The sequence below is a fragment of the Amblyomma americanum genome, chromosome 6 (genome assembly GCF_052857255.1).
Source record: "Amblyomma americanum isolate KBUSLIRL-KWMA chromosome 6, ASM5285725v1, whole genome shotgun sequence".
NCBI classification, from domain to species: Eukaryota; Metazoa; Arthropoda; class Arachnida; order Ixodida; family Ixodidae; genus Amblyomma; species Amblyomma americanum.
In genome coordinates this window covers 189495053-189513508 of record NC_135502.1, presented here as the reverse complement: position 1 = coordinate 189513508, position 18456 = coordinate 189495053, and the positions used below count along the sequence as shown (strand labels likewise).

The window sequence follows — 18456 nt, the reverse complement described above, 5'->3', positions numbered from 1 at the left end:
ATGGTTGGCGACACCTACGAAAAAATTATCAACTTGCAGAAGGCAGAAACCAGGTGAGAAGGGTCCTGTGCTCCTTGAGCCAACCGAAGCAGAGGTTGCAGGAGGTCGCAGAAAGCCGTGAGAAACAAGCACACTGTGCACACATCACACAAGCCTCGAAAACTATGCCATACGATTCCCAACAGTACAAAGTTATTTTCCTTTGCTTAGGGCCGAGACTTTTAAAAAATTTGGTTATGTTTAGCCGAAACACTTTCATATAATTTGCCCACGGCTTAAAAAATTTCTATACATAAGACATTTCTGGTGGACGAGAAGTAATGGGAATCCTATGCTCATCTGCTTTCCAAACCTCGCAGTAAACACGATGTGATGCTGAGGGGATACAAAGGCGCATTTGTCATGAAGCGTGCCGGGGACACGTGAAGATGGCTTGCGAACCTAAACGAATGAGATTATATGGGCAATCACTGCAAGAAGAGGCGTACAAAATGCGTCAGTGGTCGTATACAAGACAATCTTGTGTGTAGTGTATAGCGCATGACGAGGTAGACTGAAAACTATACCTTTTGACAGATTTGCCTGTCTGGTTGGGTTTGAAGACTTATAATAAACTGCACATCTCCAACCAAAAAATTTAACTTTAACCCAAAGTTTCGAATCCGACTCGGCTCCTTCATCAGGGGTGACTGAGGCCAGAAGCTAGCGTCTTTTAAGTGTGGAGGGGAGGGGGGTCAATGGAACGACAGCTGTGATGTGAAAGGCGCGGGAAAGGGGGAGGAGAGGTTTAGGCTGTTAGTCGCGCTGGCGCACTGCAGGGAGGTGGCCAAGGGCGAGTTTTTTTCGTTGAGTTGAAGGGCGAAGTCACTGGGCATATACTGGGGGCAGTTTTTCTTTTGTGCGGTTGATGTTGTTCGGGGTCATTTGGATATGCCAGGATTCCATAAGGTGCCTTTTGTGGCAATTTGTTTCGGTTCCGAGTATGCGGGTTTCATCGAAATTGATTCTATGGTCGGAATCCTCGGAATGTTCGGCTACTGGATTGCGCTCTTTTGCGAATTTGCGAACGTCGTTTTTAACTTGCCGAATTTTTTCTTTAAAATTTTTGGTTTCGAAGAAGTAGCTTGCGTTGCAGTCGGCGCATGGAATTTTGTAGACAATGCCTTGGGCTCTTTCTCTCGGCTGCCGGTCTTTGGGAACAGGTAGGCAAAGCGCAACAGTGTTTGTGGGCTTGGGCGCAACCTTGAGACCCGATTTTTTCAGGATTCGGACGATTGTTTTGCTGACACCTCCGACATAAGGTAAAGTGATGTATTTTGTTGGTGGCGTTGATCTTTGTGCGTTGATTTCTTGGCGAATGTTGTGATTTTGACGTCGAATTGATTTTGAATATTTCTTGGGTAGCCGTTCATGATGAGTTCTTTGAATACCGTGCGTTATTCTTTTTTTCTGTCAAGTTCTGTGTTGAAATGTGTCTCATCACTTCTGAACGGCGTCTTCACCACTGATGCTTTATGGACTGTCGGGTGGTTTGAAGAGAAATGGAGATATCGGCCTGAGTGAGTTGGTTTGCGGTACACATAAAATTGAAGGCATTGTGGTTTCGGGACACGAGGAGCGTGAACTGAAAGTCAGGTTCTACGGAGAATAAATGACGAAGGAAAGTTTGAGTCTCAGATCTTTTAATGACGGCGAAGCAGCCGCCGACATACCTGAGGAAACCTTTGGTTTCGGGTGGAATGAGCGGAGGGCTCGTTTTTCGATGTGCTCTATAGTTAAATTGGCCATGATGATAGAGATGGATGCTAAGCTCCCATTGGTGTTCCATTCATTGTCGATAAAATTCCCCGTTTGACGAGAAGTATGTGTTTGATAGGAACAACTCCAGAAGGCAGCACACATCATTTACACTCAGCGGGGGTCGTGCGCTGAGTGTGTCGTCGCGTAGTAGGGCGTCTCGGATAGCGGTCATCGCAAGCTTCACGGAGATGTTTGTGAAAAGGGACACCACGTCGAAGAAGACAAGGCATTCGTCAGCCTCAAGGGTGGCTTGGAACACCATTTCGATGAAGTCACTGGAATGGCGGATATGGGTCGCTGATTTTCCGGCGATTGGGGATATGAGTTTGTGAAGGTACTCTGACAACGAGCGAAGAGGGGAACAAAGGAAGTCCACAGTCGGGTGTAAAGGGATCCCCGGTTTGTGGACTTTTGGCAGGCCGGAGAGTGCTCGAGCCTATCCGTTGGTGCTCAATAACTGAAGGTACTTGGTTTCGGAAGTTGGGGTGTTTTGCAATACTTCTTTCAATGTTTTGTTTAGCCTTCCTTGGGTAGTTGTTGTGGGGTCCTTCTTCAATTTTTCATATTCTTGACTGCTGAGTAAGGTGAATATTTTCTCTTCGTAGTCCCGTCTGCCCAGAACGACTGTTGTGTTGCCCTTCTCAGCTGGGAGGATCACTATGTTGGTGTCTGTCTTGAGGTCTTTCAGGGCTTGCATTTCATTCGGTGGTAGGCTTGATTCTTTTCGGTGTGCTTGCTCTTAATTAAGTACACCTATTGGTTTGAGCCTGACCTCTTCTCGTACACCAGGTCCCAGTTGTCGTATACTGACTTCAAGCGCAGATATGATTGCTGGAAGGGGGGGTCTGTTCACCTGGAGGTTGAATTTGTGTCTCTTGGCTAGGATTGGCGTTTCGGCGCTTGTGAGCTTCCTGGAGGAGAAGTTGGCGACCAAGTCAGAATGGTCGGGTGGGGATCTTTCCGGCCGGCGTTGAAGTTTCGACAACTTTCCTCTCCGCTTGGTGCGGTGTTTGTCGGCTTCTGATGATTCGGTTTCTTTGGCAAATGCCTCGATAGACATCACTAGGTTGGGCATCTTGTGCTCGAGTTGTCGGCGGGCTAAGAAGGCGTCGATTTCTTTCTTCCTAATCACGCTACGGCACTCATGCATCCGTGCCGTCACTAGGTGCTGTTCTGCCTTGTTGATGAAGCTTCGCCCTTCCGGTGTGGGGACCAGACGTCGTAGACGTAGGCTCTGGGGTACAACCTTGGTTTCCTTGCATTTCTTGGCAAATTCCAGGTGAGTCTTAAACACCGAGATGCCTTGCATAGTCTTGATGTACTTCTTGGCAAGCTGCATAGCTTCTAGCCCGAGGTTCATATTCAAACCACGCCGAACAACATCAATTGCACATAAGGAAACGTGCCCCCAGTATATGCCCAGGGACTTCGCTCTTCAACTCAACGAAAAAAAGTCGCCATTCGTCACCTCGCTGCAGTGCGCCAGCGTGACTAACAGCCTCAACCCCCTTCCCCCTCCCCCGCGCCTTTCGCTTCAGAGCTGTCGTTCCTTTGACCCCCCTCCCCTCCATACTTAAATAACGCTAGCTTCTGCCCTGTGTCACCCCTGATGTAGCAGCCGAGTCGGCATCGAAACGTTGTGTTAATGTTAAAATTTTTGGTTGGATATGTGCAGGTAGAGCAAGGTACGACAAGGTAGAGCAAAATGATGTCGGTATTATACAGTAGAGTAAAAAGTTTACAAGGAGGAAATAAAAACTCACAGGACAGTTTTGCGTGCGTAATGTGATCGAACGTTCAGGCGTTCGCTGCAGTGCGAGGACACAATTTTTTAAACTTCTTCTCTTTTGAGTGCTCGAAATTTTTATTTAGCGACGACGACTTTAATATTGCTAAGTGAGTTGTTGCATCTTGAATATCATGAATCATATCATACGTTTTAATCTTATTGCCAAAAGCACCAGGAAGCTAAGGATATGTACTTGTCAAACTGCCTCACATGGAAGATTTCGAGTGTGCTCGCTGAAATCAAGATCATGCTCTCAGTTATTGATCGGCTTGAGCTCATGCGCGAAGAATCACAAAGGCACTCGAGTCGAAATTATTATGGCAAAATTAAGTTCATTTGCTAGGAGACCGCACAGATTACAGAAAATGCTGCAGAAACCCGCCTGAAAGAAAATGCCGCTTCTGAGGGGACAGGATGCGGGCGGCCAAAGCCACAGATTTTATGTGGCAGTGCATTTTAATGAACCTTGAAGCGGAAAGTGGTCTTTCTGAACACGGGCACCCGTGGAGCTGCTCTCTGCCTTCAGTCGTGCATACGTCGAGAGCGACTCCTTGTTGGCTTACCTCTCCAGGGGATCCCCACAATCAGCGGGCCATTCGTAGCTTCCGCAGATGCTTACTTCGCACTGGTAAAGCAACGGGCCCACAACTTTCACGAAACTCAGTGGTGTTGCGCCGAGTTCACTCCGCCATCAATCGTACCGCGTTTCGGGATACCGGGGAGACCACGGTTCTCTCTGCGTCATGTAGAGTGGCTAGGCAGCGTGCACTTGCACCCGCGCACACGGCGCTCGTGAGTCTCTACGGGTGGATCTCACTAAGGCCTTTGGTAGCGTTACATACTCCGCCATCCACCAAAGCATTACGACCCTGGGAGTGAGCACCAGGATGTACAACTACACCCGAGACTTCCCCAGCCTGCGCATAGCCACGCTTACTTTCGGCGACCACCGCGTCGCTAGGAGCACGAGGCACGCCCCAGGGAGCCGTTCTGTCTCCTAATCTCTTCAACATAGCACTCCTTCACCTACGTAGTCAACTCTCAGATTACTAACATCCTTTTGAGCCTATTCGCCGAAGACATCACTTTCTGGGCAAACCTCAGCAGTGATGCAGAAATAGAAGAACACCTACAATTGGACCTAACCATCATCGACACCTATGTACGGGAGCGTGGCCTCACCTACTCCCCTTCAAAGTCCGAGCTCTTTCTCTACCGGCTGAAACAACTCGTTAAGCCAATCCACCCATCTCGCTCACCCTAGGTACCCACCCCATCCCGCTATTAGACGAAATCTGCGTCCTTGGTGTTGTTATTTACTTCCATGGCGCGCAAGGAGAAGTCATAATGACACTCCAACAACACGGTCAACAGACCGCCCGACCAATTCGCCGCATAGCGAACGTCCGGGCTGGCCTCCGCGAGTGACACACGACTCGCTTCACCCACGTTTACGTCATAAGCCGCACCACATATGCCCTTCCATATCTAGCCATCAAACAGAAGGAGAGAGACCGAGTATCACTCCTGCGAAGTTGCACGAAAACGGCTCTTCGTCTTTAGCCCAGCAAAATCCGAGCTCTTTCCCTACCGGCCGAAACAAAACGTTCATCCAATCCACCCATCAAACACCATCAAACTACAAACTCTTAAAACTCAGCGTCCACAACACCTTAGAGGAACTCACAGAAGCTACCTTTACGGCACAAATATCCCGTCTATCTAATTCAGAGGCTGGCCGCACTTTTTTGTCAGAATTAAACCTCACCCCGACTACTCACCCTACCGAGGGGGTCCCCCTTTCTCCTAACCTCCGCTCAAACCACAACGTACCCCGCGTCGTTTCCAACATGCACCCTTAGCGGGATAGAGACCGCAGAGTAGATAGGGCTCGGGTTCTCCGCAAACAGTATGGCGATTACCATGACGTAGCCTGCGTGGACGAAGCGCAGTACGTCAGGCTCCCGTATGGCCCTGGCGGTAGCCGACAATGAAGCAAAGCTTCTGACCTCCAGTTCGTCACCAAATATACCACAGAGGCAGAAGAGGCAGCCATCGCGCTTGCTCTCATTTCTACACCTGCCACAAAAATTACCTCTGACTCTAAATCTGCCATTCTCAACTATGCCAATGGCTACATATCCCGCACTGCTGCGGGTTTATTACGCTTCTGGCAGCCCCGGTGCCCTGTACCCCTCATCTGGACGCCAGCACATGCCGGCCTCCTTGGCAACGAGGAGGCTCATTCCTTAGCCCGAGGTCTCACATTCAGGGTGAGAGTCGAGCCCCTTGTACGGGTCGAGGAGCGCCTGCTCTCCTTCCGTGATAATCTCTCGTACAACCGGGAACAACGAAGAGAGTACGCACCCTCATCCCCATCCCTCACTAAAGTGCAGGCCATACACCGGCGACGGCAAACTTCTCGGACTGCTCCATATCCCATACTACTACATTCCCGATACACAGACCGATTCCCCTCGTCATGCAAACATTGCGTCAAACCTGGAGACTTTCTACACACCCCGCTTACATGCCCCACCTTCCCTCGTCCCCCACCACCGACCCTGGCGGAGTCTTACTGAGAGAGACATATGACGCAAACTTCTCAAGACCAGCGCCGGCTCATCTCCTGCGCTCTGAGGATTGCTCTTCAAGAGCTATTCTTCGCTTTGTAGGGGTGCCTCCTCACAATGAGGGAGCATCCAAGTGCCATGTAGGGGGCTTTGCCCCCGCCATTTATATTTTTTGCAATAAATGTTTCCACCACCACCACCATGGCGCTCGTTATGCCCGAGCTTGGGGGCGGCTGAAACAGAAATAACCCAGCGCACGCCAATCGAGAGAGACAGAATGGAGGATTGTGTGCTGCGGATGGCGGTGCGGCCACTGCCGACGACGATGACGCAAGACTGTCAGACTGAAGAACGAAGAGGAGCGCACGCGCTAAAAAAGATGATAATCAAAGACCCGAGCACATACACATAACGCGACTGGCTCTCAAACACCTCTGAAAGTGTTCGGCCGTGCTCGGCGCTGTTCACATCTTGAGCTCGCACTGCGCATGCCTCTTAAAGCTATATCGACTAAACTCAAAGGTTCATTTTGAGCTGGTTTTTTTTCCAGGCACGGCGGGCTAAGCAAAATCTTGTGGGCACGGTTTAGGAAGTAGAATATTACAATATATGGCTCGTGGGACATCACCCGTAGAAGCCAAGTAAAGTCATGATCAATGTCGACGAGCCATCAAAATTGAAGGGACAACACTAACCAAAGTATGCCGGGATATATGCATTTTTGTGGCCCTACGCAACAAGAAGCACAATGTTGAACATCATGCAAGCATATCCACATTTCCTGTAGGTGATCGTCACAAGAGGGAAAATATTCACCAGCGCATCCCAAGATGCGTGTTACACTGGCTACCAATCGCAACCAATGGGACAATATTGGGCAGCCAAGTCCATTGCAAATGCATTGATGGGAAGCCATCCCAACGACTAGGCCAATATGACAGACTGATATCAAGATATCTCTGCTTTTCGCATACCGTAAAAATTCGCATGACATCATTGACCAATGTACGCCATGATGTATGCCACTCTGGATAGCCATCGTATCCTTCCGGACAATATTTGGCAGCGCCTCTCAGGCTGTACGAAATGTTCGCGGGACATGCTGTCTGGCTGTGAATCGTTGAATGTTGTTCACCGGTGAATGCTAATGTTGGGCAATAAAGGGCACAACCGAGCAATTAATAGACTTATTCTCGTATCGCATCGCTATAATTGGGAAGGAACTCGAAAGAAGGGGCCACCTTACGACCACGGATTGCCTACGTGCCTATGATGTGCCTATGACGTGCTGCTTCGGTGTGGACAGCAGATAGGGACAAATTAGCAATTACCGGTTAAGAAAAAAGTTAAAGAAACAGCGAGAGCCCTTTGCAAATCAGGGATGCTGAAAAAATCGGCAATGGTTTCGTTAAGCAGAAAATTGCCACTAAAAATCTAAGATAACTGTCTCAAGCAGCACGCCGATTATGGCCAGAAACTTGTGGAATACTGGAAAAAATTGACTCCAATAAAGGCTTATAATTGCGTCTGGCTGGGGTGCTACCAGATGAGAGTTTTAGCTAGTGCACCCCACTGGCCACTGGCTTTCCAATCAGCAGCCAGTAATGGCATACAAGGTTATTGATTAGCCTGAATGGCATTCCTTGGCTATTCAGTATTATCCATGCAAGATTCCTCATTGGCGTGTCTAGCGTAGGCATCCGGCCCAACTTAGCGGCTATCCAATGTTTCTCGCCCAAGCTTATCCACTGGTTTTTCATCACAGGCATACAGCGACACTCGCTAGCTAATGCACTGGTTTCCGCCAAAGGCAACCGGCCAGTCACTGGCTACTGAATATTTACTACCCATGTTCACCCGCTGGCTGTTCTCGGCATGCATCCAGGCACGCTCACTAGCAGTCCCATTAGTCGTTCCCCAACATTGCTTAGCATGCATTATGTGCTTCGCACTGCCAAATGCATATATAACTAATGTTTCATTGACAACCATTGTCTGTGCTTTCAGTTTGTAAATGCCAGTTTATATTTCTACACGCATTGAAAATGATAAAACCAGCAATGAACTTTAATGTTTGAACATTTATTAGAAACACAACAAAGAGCCGCAGGTCTAGGCGGGAAGTGAAGGCTTCGCGCCCAATCGAAAAAAACACCAGCCCGTTTCTGGTGTTCACACCTATCCAGATTTTCACGCACGGGTTCAGATGTTACCCGATGCAGTGCTTTCCGGTGTGACTGTGTCTGGTGTTCTGACCAGACCGGTTTTTCAGACACGGGTCCTGATGTAGTATAGTGTGGTGTGTTCTAGTGTGTTCCGGTTTGGTGTTGTGTGCTACGACCTGGTCGTCTGATACCGGCTCTGGTGGGCTTTGGTTTGGTGTTACCTGGTGTGGTCAGTGTACCATTAGATTTGGTGTGGTTGGTGTACCGTACAATGTCTATATAGAGATTGTGTGAGTTTGGACTTACTATCGTGAGCAAAATGTAGAGATCCCTGTGAGCGCAAGCGAAATGGTGTAAAAATGCAAGCACTCCTGATGTCGAGACAGGTGCACTATGTGGAGAACCTGTTTCCCCCCTCCATTTCCATGCGGCCCATCTTCATCGTCGGCCGTCGGGACGGACAGCTCCCGGCGGGGCGAGGAGGGAAGTCTCCCTCGTGGGGGAAAGGGAACGGCGACGGGAGCGCGACCTCGTAGGTTGCGCGGAATTCCGCGGAACCGGAGAGAGCCCCTTCGGGGATCCGGCCAGCGTCGTGAGCGGTTGGAGCCGCACGCTCCCGCCACCTTCCGCGGCAGGAGCACGGGGATCCGTTGTGCCTTGCCGCGGACTTCTGGTTCCAGGCAGCGAAGCGAGCGCAGCAAACGGGCGCTCTGGTCGCCTTCCCCGGCAAATGCTAGGGAATGGCTGTGCCTCAAGAATGCGGCGCGCACTGGAAAACCCGGCCGCCATTGTCGGCGCATACAAATGTTCGCCACCGATACTTCCGAAGTCGCGCCTCTGCCCCAGCCGGTAAGTCGGAAGTCCTTACGTTGCCCTCTATTTCCAAGGAATGCCTCGTTGATGTTTTGTAGCTAGCTGGCCCGCTCAATGTATTAATTGCAAGTGTAATAAATAGCATATGAGTGTTAACGCTGTGTCGTCCCTTCCCTTTGTCCCTCGAGCACGAACCCCTCCGCGGTTAGCGAGCGGGAACGCTGCATCCGCGGAGTGGGAGTGCGGGCGGGGCGAAAGGCTTTGTCCCCCCATATTTCCACAACTAACAACCACGAATCTCGCTGTGCCGGTCTTGACGGCATGAGCATTTCATAAGCGGCACCTGTACGCAGTTAGGCATAGTTGGCACGCGCTCGCAGCGACGTAATTTTTCAAAATTGTACACTGGAGCGTGCACATAACCACATCCTTTGTGTTCTTGCCGAAGATGAAGAGCAAGCACGTATAGAAAGAAGAAATGCTCATATTTGCTCAAAAGCATCCTTAGTTTGGTAGACAAAACTGGCAGTGCAGTCAAGCTAGAGGCTCCTACCATCGTAGCATGCATCTTTTCTGAAAAAGTCGAAAATCTTGCATTTCCCTGAAAGCAGCTGACTCCAGCTGTGTAGCCTCAATGCCTGAAGAATAACAGAACAAAATCACAAATTTGTGTGAAGTAGACTATACTAATCACTGCGCAAAGGCAACTAGCAAATGCTGCCATTAAATTTACCTCAGTGGTGCCAACATGTACTACACATTCAATACGACTCGCAATGCCTCTGCAGTAAACCAAGTGACTCTTCTGCTTTATAGTAAATCAATGCTACTCACATAAAGCACCCCACTTGCATTAAGTTGCTTGAAATAAGTTGCTGGATGAGCTAGTATTTCATACTTTCATTCGCACAGTGTGGAGATGCATGCACGGAAAGACGCCAAACAACGCGTTGTGATGCATCCCCGTTGCCCCTGTTCGTCATCATGCAGTGCGAATGAAAGTGTGAATTATTGCATTATGTGTTTTTTCGCAACAAGAGCTAATTACGTATATTTACACGACAGCTGTGTATGCCTGTTTCTTAATCTGAATTCCTACCATATTTTGGCGTTGCAGCTGATACATGAAAATGGAAGTCCTTCTAATACAAAATCAAGCTTTCTTGGACAATGATCAGCACTCTAGCATCTCGGGTAATTTCATTCATTACCTGCCTCAGAGGTTTGAATACTTCGTAACCTAGAGAAATAATATACTATGGAAATTCTACCACTTCAGAAGAGAAAAACGTTAAGTGTAATTAATGAATAAGAGAACTGATTAGAAGATGCTAGAAAAGATGGGCACAAAAACGAGATAAGCTGTAGTTCCAGTAGAAACAAAAGATTTGATGCGAGTGCAATTCAGAGTGACAACTCCATGTATTCAGACATTTTATGCCTACAGGGTGCAGAATAGTAAAGCACAGGCTTGCTGTATCTATTTAGAAGACTTCTTCATTAATTCTTATTTCGGCCGTAAAGCACGAAAAGCAGTATGTTGAAATTTAATTTAAGCTCAATGCCACATACAAAACGACAAGACTGGAATGTTAACGATTGGAAAGAAATCCTCGCTCCCACTCAATTTCAATGAAAATAAACAAGATGCTCTGAACACTGGCACTGGTAAAACCGCAACAGATGTGCAAAAAAATCTGCTAAATTATTTTTGCTGAATGTGTGAAACCAAAGCTGCCTGAGCACACATGAGTTTTGTTTGGTTATTACCTTGATATACACATCCTGAGCCTCTGATGCATTTCACTGTACAGTACATGCAGACACTTGCACACATACAAACCCCACAGCAGATTATGAGTACTGTGCACTACCTTCTATGGTGCCTAGCACTACCTGTCTTCCAGTGAGATGCACTTCTTTTGGTACACCCATGCGTTAGGGTTCCAGTTACCAATGTCCAAGTTGATTACGAGTTAAGTGAATAAGTTTAAATAGTTGATTGGTTCTAAGAAGGTGGATAACTTGCAAGAGCAGCTTCTCACAGCAAGGCAGACAACAAAAACGGCTTCAGGATATTGTAGTGCCGCAAAGCTGAATGGTGGGCCAGTTGGTAAGACATGTCGAGGAATAAACTTTTACCAGCCGAAAAAAAAAGAGGGACAAGAGGAGAACCTACACAGGAACCTGTGTAGGTGTACTTTTGTCCCTCTTCTTTTTTCGGCTGGTAAAAATTTACCTTCGGCTGTGCCAGAGAGCTCCAAATTAATTTAGACCAAGTGGGGTTGTTTAAGCTTCGCTAACATTGCATTGCAGTTTGGCGCCTTTTCCAAAGTAGCAATGTGGTCGAAATTATTCCGGAGCCCTCCACTACGGCACGTATTCTCCCTCCTTTATCCCTTCCCTTACGGCGCGGTTCAGGTGTCCAACGATATATGAGACAGATACTGCGCCATTTCCTTTCCCCAAAAAACCAATTATTAATGTTTACTGCCATACAAATACAGAACACAAAATTCGCATGATCCCTGCCAACATGTATGCAACTAAGTATTGCAACTGCTTCGAGCCATCTCTACAAGACCCCACTGGGCCGTCCCTCCTAAGTGTGAAAAAAGTGGTTCAGATATTCATAATCAATGCAACAAAATATTTTAACAAAGCATGCAGCAAAACTTGCAAAAGATAGCTCAAGCCCACCTCTGCTTGAGTAACCAGTAGCCAAAAATTTTTTACATGCAAGCTAAAGTAGTTCAAGTTAGAATACAATTTGCAAAACTATATGCATAACAACCAGGCAAGAGAGCAGAAAAGGGAAGAAAAAAGAGGGGCCCATTAAGGGCTACATGAAGGACGCCGACAGTCACTTCTATCATGGCATCTGTCAGCTAGACAATAGGTCGGCTAGGATTCAATTCAGGCTTTTTTTGTGCAAAATGCTTTCAGTTATGGCTACAAGTTTTAGTAAACAAATTTTCATCATTGATTAAGTAGAGACAACCAGAGGATTCATGGACGATGGGAAATGTGACGACACCTACCAATGTCCAACTGAATCGGCATCACTTAGGCCTCAGAACTTAAAATCCCAGCTTCAGGGTAAATAACTGCTGAGTACCACCAGTCTTCAGTCTCCATGGCATGATAATGAAGTATTCAATAAAAGTTGTTCATTATGGGTTATTTCACTGATCATGGACTCCCACACTTCACTTAGAGCCTACGCCTTTAAGCTTCTATCCTCACGCCAGCTAATTGCACCCATCAATTAACCTCTTGTAAATGAAATTTCACACGAAGACAATATCTACAATTATTTGGTCCCGTCTTATATGTTTTTCATTATCCTTTGTTTGGCGCTTTTATATTATAAACCACTGACAAACCTGAGTCGTAATTCTCACTTACGCTGATGGAGTGAGCATATACCTCTCAGATAAAGCCAGCTAAAGCTGGCAATTACCTCTCAGTGTACCCATTTTTCACTTCAGTCAGTGCCTTGCGGAGAGAATTGTGAAACATCATTCCAGCGCACAAAAACACACGAACAAAGAGAATAGACACCATGGTCACCGGACACATTTTTGTGCGCTGTAATGATGTCTCATAATTCTGCCCAGAACCAACTATCCCAGCCCTGTACGCTTAGTCATGTGCAGAAGCTTTTCCTTGCCTTCGATTGTCACCTCCTGAGCACTTGCTGCAGAAACTGCATTGTGCAACTGCTTCTGTTGACGAGATGGTAGTGGCAGTTCTCTCGTGAAACACTGCATTCTTTAGGATTCACTTCATTGTGTCGTAAATTGCCTTATCTGCCTTAAATTCAGATACACCTACAAAAACAGAACACTTGTATAAAAATTCTTAGCCATATTCGCAGTGAGGACTATGATATTAAATGTATTTGTGCACATCACGGTGGCAGTAGGCTTTAACACGTTTGAAGCAAGAAAGTAAAATCATTTTGATTATTGCCAATTCAAAACTTACACCTTGATGTTGATGGTGCCATGCAATAGAAGTGAGTTCTGAAAGCAGTGTGAAATACAAAAGGCAACTGCATGCTTTTTTTTAAGAATTCGCAACTTTTACTGCACAATTAATGAAAAACAATTGACTCCATCGTTGATAATCACAGATAAGTATGTGTAGCAGCAAATACTGAAAATATAAATAATAGGAGCACTGCCAGTGTTTATATCAATACGTATCGACTGCTAAGAGCAATTATCTAATTACAGTTCTTCCCCATGCCCTTGTCAAGCAATGCACTAATGCCGGTTTACCTGCAGTAAAGCTAATATGTCCTCAACATGCTGCTTAGCAAATTTCTTGTAGTCAAAATTTAACGAAACATTACTTAACATTTTTTGAGCTAGAAGTGCACAAGCAATTGATATAGTCCAAGGCAAACAACTTAGTGCCTTAGAACAGTTTTCAATGATGAGCCCACCTGCAGAGACGCTGGACTCGCCACTGTTTCGTTATGCAAAGCAATACAGGAGTGCATGACCATTGGTTTCATGATTAGAAATGCAAAATATAAAATAGAAACAAAACTGATGTGCAAAAAAAAATGAGGGAGAAGTTCCGCCATTACACCTTATATGAAACTAGAGAGTACATGTTCATGAAAAAGTAGTAAAATGTTCATTTTTAAATTGTGCACAATCATAAATTGTCACGACCATAGTCAGTATACCTTTCCTTCAAACAAAATGTTTCCAGCGTCTCCGGCGCATTTTAGGCTCATATTTGTACAGTGTCTTTAAATGACAGAAATTGGTCGAGGGCCACGAAATAGTAATAAGTGCGCATTGTGATTTTCACTTCCATGCTGCATTACTTCTTAACACAACCTCCCATCTGAACTGCATGATTTGCTGCAGGAGCAGAAATCCGGTCTCACATTCTATAAAGGCACAATGAAAGTGCAGTTCAGCGAGTTTGACTAAGCAGAAACATGATTTCAACCCAATAGCTTAAGGAAATTTTCAAGTGGTCTAACATTATGCATGTGAAAAGACGGCTTCAGGTGTCAATGCTCATTAAAGTTGCCTTCTGATCTCAACTTTGGTGTGCTCATATACTGAGGGTGGGGTGCTTAGTTACAATGACCAATTGTCAAGGCTGGTCTCTTGTGCTACCATATTTCAATGAGGAAGGCTGTGACAAACTATCCTCCAAAATCTGACCTCTGGCATAAAGGCTTAAAAGCAAAAGCAAATAAAGGACTACTCAGACCTGAAATTGTTCCCTACTTGCACAGTTATGCTCATCATAAAGAAAGCTGAAAAACGGCACGAAGTTATACTGATATTTTGGCCCCAGATGCTCGCTCATTTGTGCCTCAGTATCCTAACTAAAGCAAGAAAAAAGACATGTCTGTTGAAGAAGGCATAATAAGCCCCCGTAAAGGCTTTTGAGCAGTGAGAAAAACAAATTATAAGTTCTCGTTATAATACGAGTAAGTCAACGAGGCCACCGTGTCAGCCACCAACTAAGAGACCATGCACAAACTATACACTGCAAATGCACGAACTCTACATGAGCAAAGCATGCCCTGCCCTTGTGAAACAAATTTGTGTTAATGTAAGTTTTGTGGAAACAGTAGGCATCACCATTCATGGCAGCTGCTGAAAAGGAAGAGGACACCCAAATTATACTGTACAATTTGGAATTCAGCCTCTCAGTAAAATATATTCTGTCTAGTACCATGAGCACCAGCAGAGGAGAAAGCAAAAATGAAAGGAAAGCTGCAAGCTGTCATGATGCCTGCCACAAAAAAAAACACTGAAACGAAGAGATGCTCAAACAGAAAAGAAGGGATGCAGTGCCTGATTACACAGCACAAAATAACGCAGAAAAACAAGGCACAATCAATGAACGAAAAGAGAACAACAAAATGAAGGCAAGCAGTGCTAAACACTGCTACCTCTGCAAATTGAGAACAGTGAAAAGTGCAACTCTTAAAAAATAGTTTCAAGGATTAAGAACACCTAATTTTTGTCGCTTATTTTTTATTGCTGCATTAAACATCAGAATGCATAAATCCCCAAAGTGGTATTCGCCTACATCCATTAAATAATTTGTGATTTCATTTCCTTCCCTGAAATCAAGGGTGCGACGGAAACCCATCTGGTCGGGTATGTTCATGGCGGAAAATCTTCAAGCGCTTATCGACGGTCGTCTTGGACAAACGAGAGTACGTGAACAATATGACGAGCATGCTGCAAGATGAAAGAACCTACTTGCCACTTAATCGGGACCCCACTTCAAAGGTGCAAAGGGACTTGCAGAAACTTTTGGCTGACGTCTTCTCCTTTGCCCCGCCACAACACAAGTCCCTCTACTACTTCCTCCTCTGCCACAATGGTTCCGCTCCCGCTCTGTATGGACTGCCAAAGATCCACAAAGAAGGCAACCCAATGCGCCCAATCGTCGATTTCACCCGCTCCCCGCTTCACAAGCTGTCGAACTATTTGCATCGTGTTATCTCCCCTTTGGATGGTAAAAGCGAAACGCACGTGCACAACTCACACGACTTCATTGAAAAGGTTCGCAACATGGTTATAGAGGACGATGAAATTTTGGTGACATTTGACGTGAAGTCACTGTTTACGAGCGTGCCCACTTACCTGGCCGTGAAGGTTTGCAGAGATGCGCTCCAGGCGGATGCAACTCTACCGGAAAGAACACCCATTGAAGTTCCAGACCTCAGCAGACTTCTTCAGTCCTGTTTGTCAAACACCTATTTCACGTTCCAGGAGAGCATATATAAACAGGTCCATGGTACAGCTATGGGAGCATCAATTTCTGTCACCGCTGCGAACTTGACAATGGAGTCACTGGAGTCCCGCACCCTTTCATGCTTCACGCCGCGCCCGAAAGTCTTTCTGCGTTATGTGGACGACTGTTTCTGCATTGTCAAGAAATCGGCTGTGAGTACATTGCTTTTGCATCTGAACAGCATGGAACCGGCCATACAGTTTACTACGGAAGAGGAAGTAGATGGCCGTCTACCTTTTTGGACGTTCTGGGGAAACGCGACGGCCCTGGAATATCATTCAGTGTATTCCGGAAGGACGCGCACACTGGCATGTACCTCAACTTCAGTTCCGTACACCCGACCTGTCACAAGAAGTCCGTTGTTGCCTCGCTTGTCCGCCGATCGGAGAACCTCTGCTCTACGCTGGAAGAGAAAAAGACAGATCTGGACACCGTTCGCCGCGACCTGATGGCTTCGGGCTATCCCAGTTCTTTTATACGAAAATCCGAGAGTCGCCTAGCTCACCCGCAGCGACAGCAACCCCAGCGAGAGAATAAGAAAAGGATTTCGATACCCTACGTCCTCGGAGTAAGTGAAAGTTCATCCCGAATATTCCAGTCGTGCGAAGTCGACGTCGCACATGTACCCACACAGAAACTGCGACACGCTTTGGTTACAGTGAAAGACAAGATAAAGAAGGAGAAGTTCCCGGGCATCGTGTATAGGGTTCCCTGCGCTGATTGCGAGCATGTCTATATCGGTGAAACAGGGGATTTTCGGAAAATATTGCAGCAGCACCACAATGCTGTAAAGAACAAGCGCGCGGCAACAAACGCACTGGCTGATCATGCTATCTCCGAGGGCCATGAGATCGAATGGGACGGCACGAAGATAATCCGAAAAGAAAAGAGCAAGACGACAAGGCTTTACCTAGAATCTTTTTATATTCAGACGACGGCAAACACGCTTAATCGGAACGAAGGCAATCTACCCCCGATATACTCCCGCTGCTTGCGTCATATCATGAAACCTATATAACGTACCTTCACTCCTGTCTTTCTTTCATTGTGAACAAGGCCCCCGTAAGCCGGGGCCGAAACGTCATCTTTTTTAACGATTGGTCGGCGCTTGAAGATTTTCTGCCATTTCCTTCCCTCATGTTGTAAGGATTGATCAGCCGAATGATAGCTGTGATGCCTAGTTGGCCTTTAGGTCTGCTGAGGCACAGAAAAAGCTACGACATAAGCGTTGATAGCAGTCTTATTTCACTAAAACACCTAAAACAGCCTGTTTCAGAAGCTCGAATTACAAAAACTGCTATATCAGCAGTTATATTACCAGTTTTTTTGCTTTTGACATGACCTGAAAACCAACTACTCATCGCAGCCATCATTGGTTGAAAGAACTGAAACAATAACAAGAAAGACAATTATAAATTATTTACCAATCATAGAGTAAATATCATGGGGTGGTTCATGTACATTAATGTCTAAGGCATCATTTGAAAGAACGCAAACATCTGGTGTCCATAGTAGCGTGCCAAAAGGCTCAGCGAAAAAGGTCAATACAAGCTCCTAATTTTCTGTAAGTGTATTAGAGCAAGTATATTCGCTGAACTTGCAGAGTGTCGACATTAAGCAATTGAAATCGCAAAAAAACATCAAAACTCACCAAGAATAATTACGGAGGTAACGTTTTATGTTGCACATTCACCTTGTTCATTTAGCACTTCTAGCTTTTTTGCGTACAGGTTATTATATAACAGATCTTGAAGTAGTCTCCAGTAGATGGTGCTTATTTTTCACTCAAATCTAGAGGCACTAAAAGGACTGCAATTACAGTGAGAGGCCGCCGAAGAGAAACGTAAAAGGGAAGCTGTCAAGTCCAAAAAATGCTTCATCTTTGAGCGCATTCACAGCTGCACTATATAACACTGTTTATATTCTTTTGGCCGAGTGAAATTAAACGCCTTTGCTGGAGCAGCCTCGGAGCAGTCCCATGTGACACCGGCATTATTGCAGAAGAATGACATGGTTATCCTTCTGCTATACCTCTCAATAAAGAGTGTCATGTGAGCTGGGTGCTAGAGAGGAAAAGATAAAAGCATTGTCCTCATGCTGTAATATCATCTTAAAATGCTAACCTGCAGCCCATTGCTTCATATTGGTGTTTTTTAAAGCCTGGCTGCATTGAAGGGGATCTCTAGGGACTCTAGAACAGGTGGGGAGAGAACTAGAGAGGGAGAGAGAGAAAGTGGTTGAGCTGAGGCTATGCCAGTGTGCTCGCTGTTGCTGTGTAGCCTTGGAGCTGAGCGGCCAGCTCTGGACTCACTCCTGGTATGAGGGTGCGGGTTTCTCTTTTTCTTCCACCCTTTGTGTCATGCTGTCAACTTTGCATTTTTTTCCATCTCGGCTTTAAGAAAATGTGTTAACGATTCTTGTAAAAATCTCCACGAAATTTAAGAAATGACAGAAGAGATGTTCCAACCATCACTAACAACAAAAAGAAAATTGGTTGCTTGCTTCGGATTCATACACTCCCTACATT

At 46.1% G+C, this 18456-nt stretch overlaps 1 pseudogene; it reads left to right on the top strand.

Annotated features, from left to right (window-relative positions):
- Nucleotides 1-18456, top strand: part of LOC144095637 (uncharacterized) — a 28355-nt pseudogene continuing 9899 nt past the window's right edge.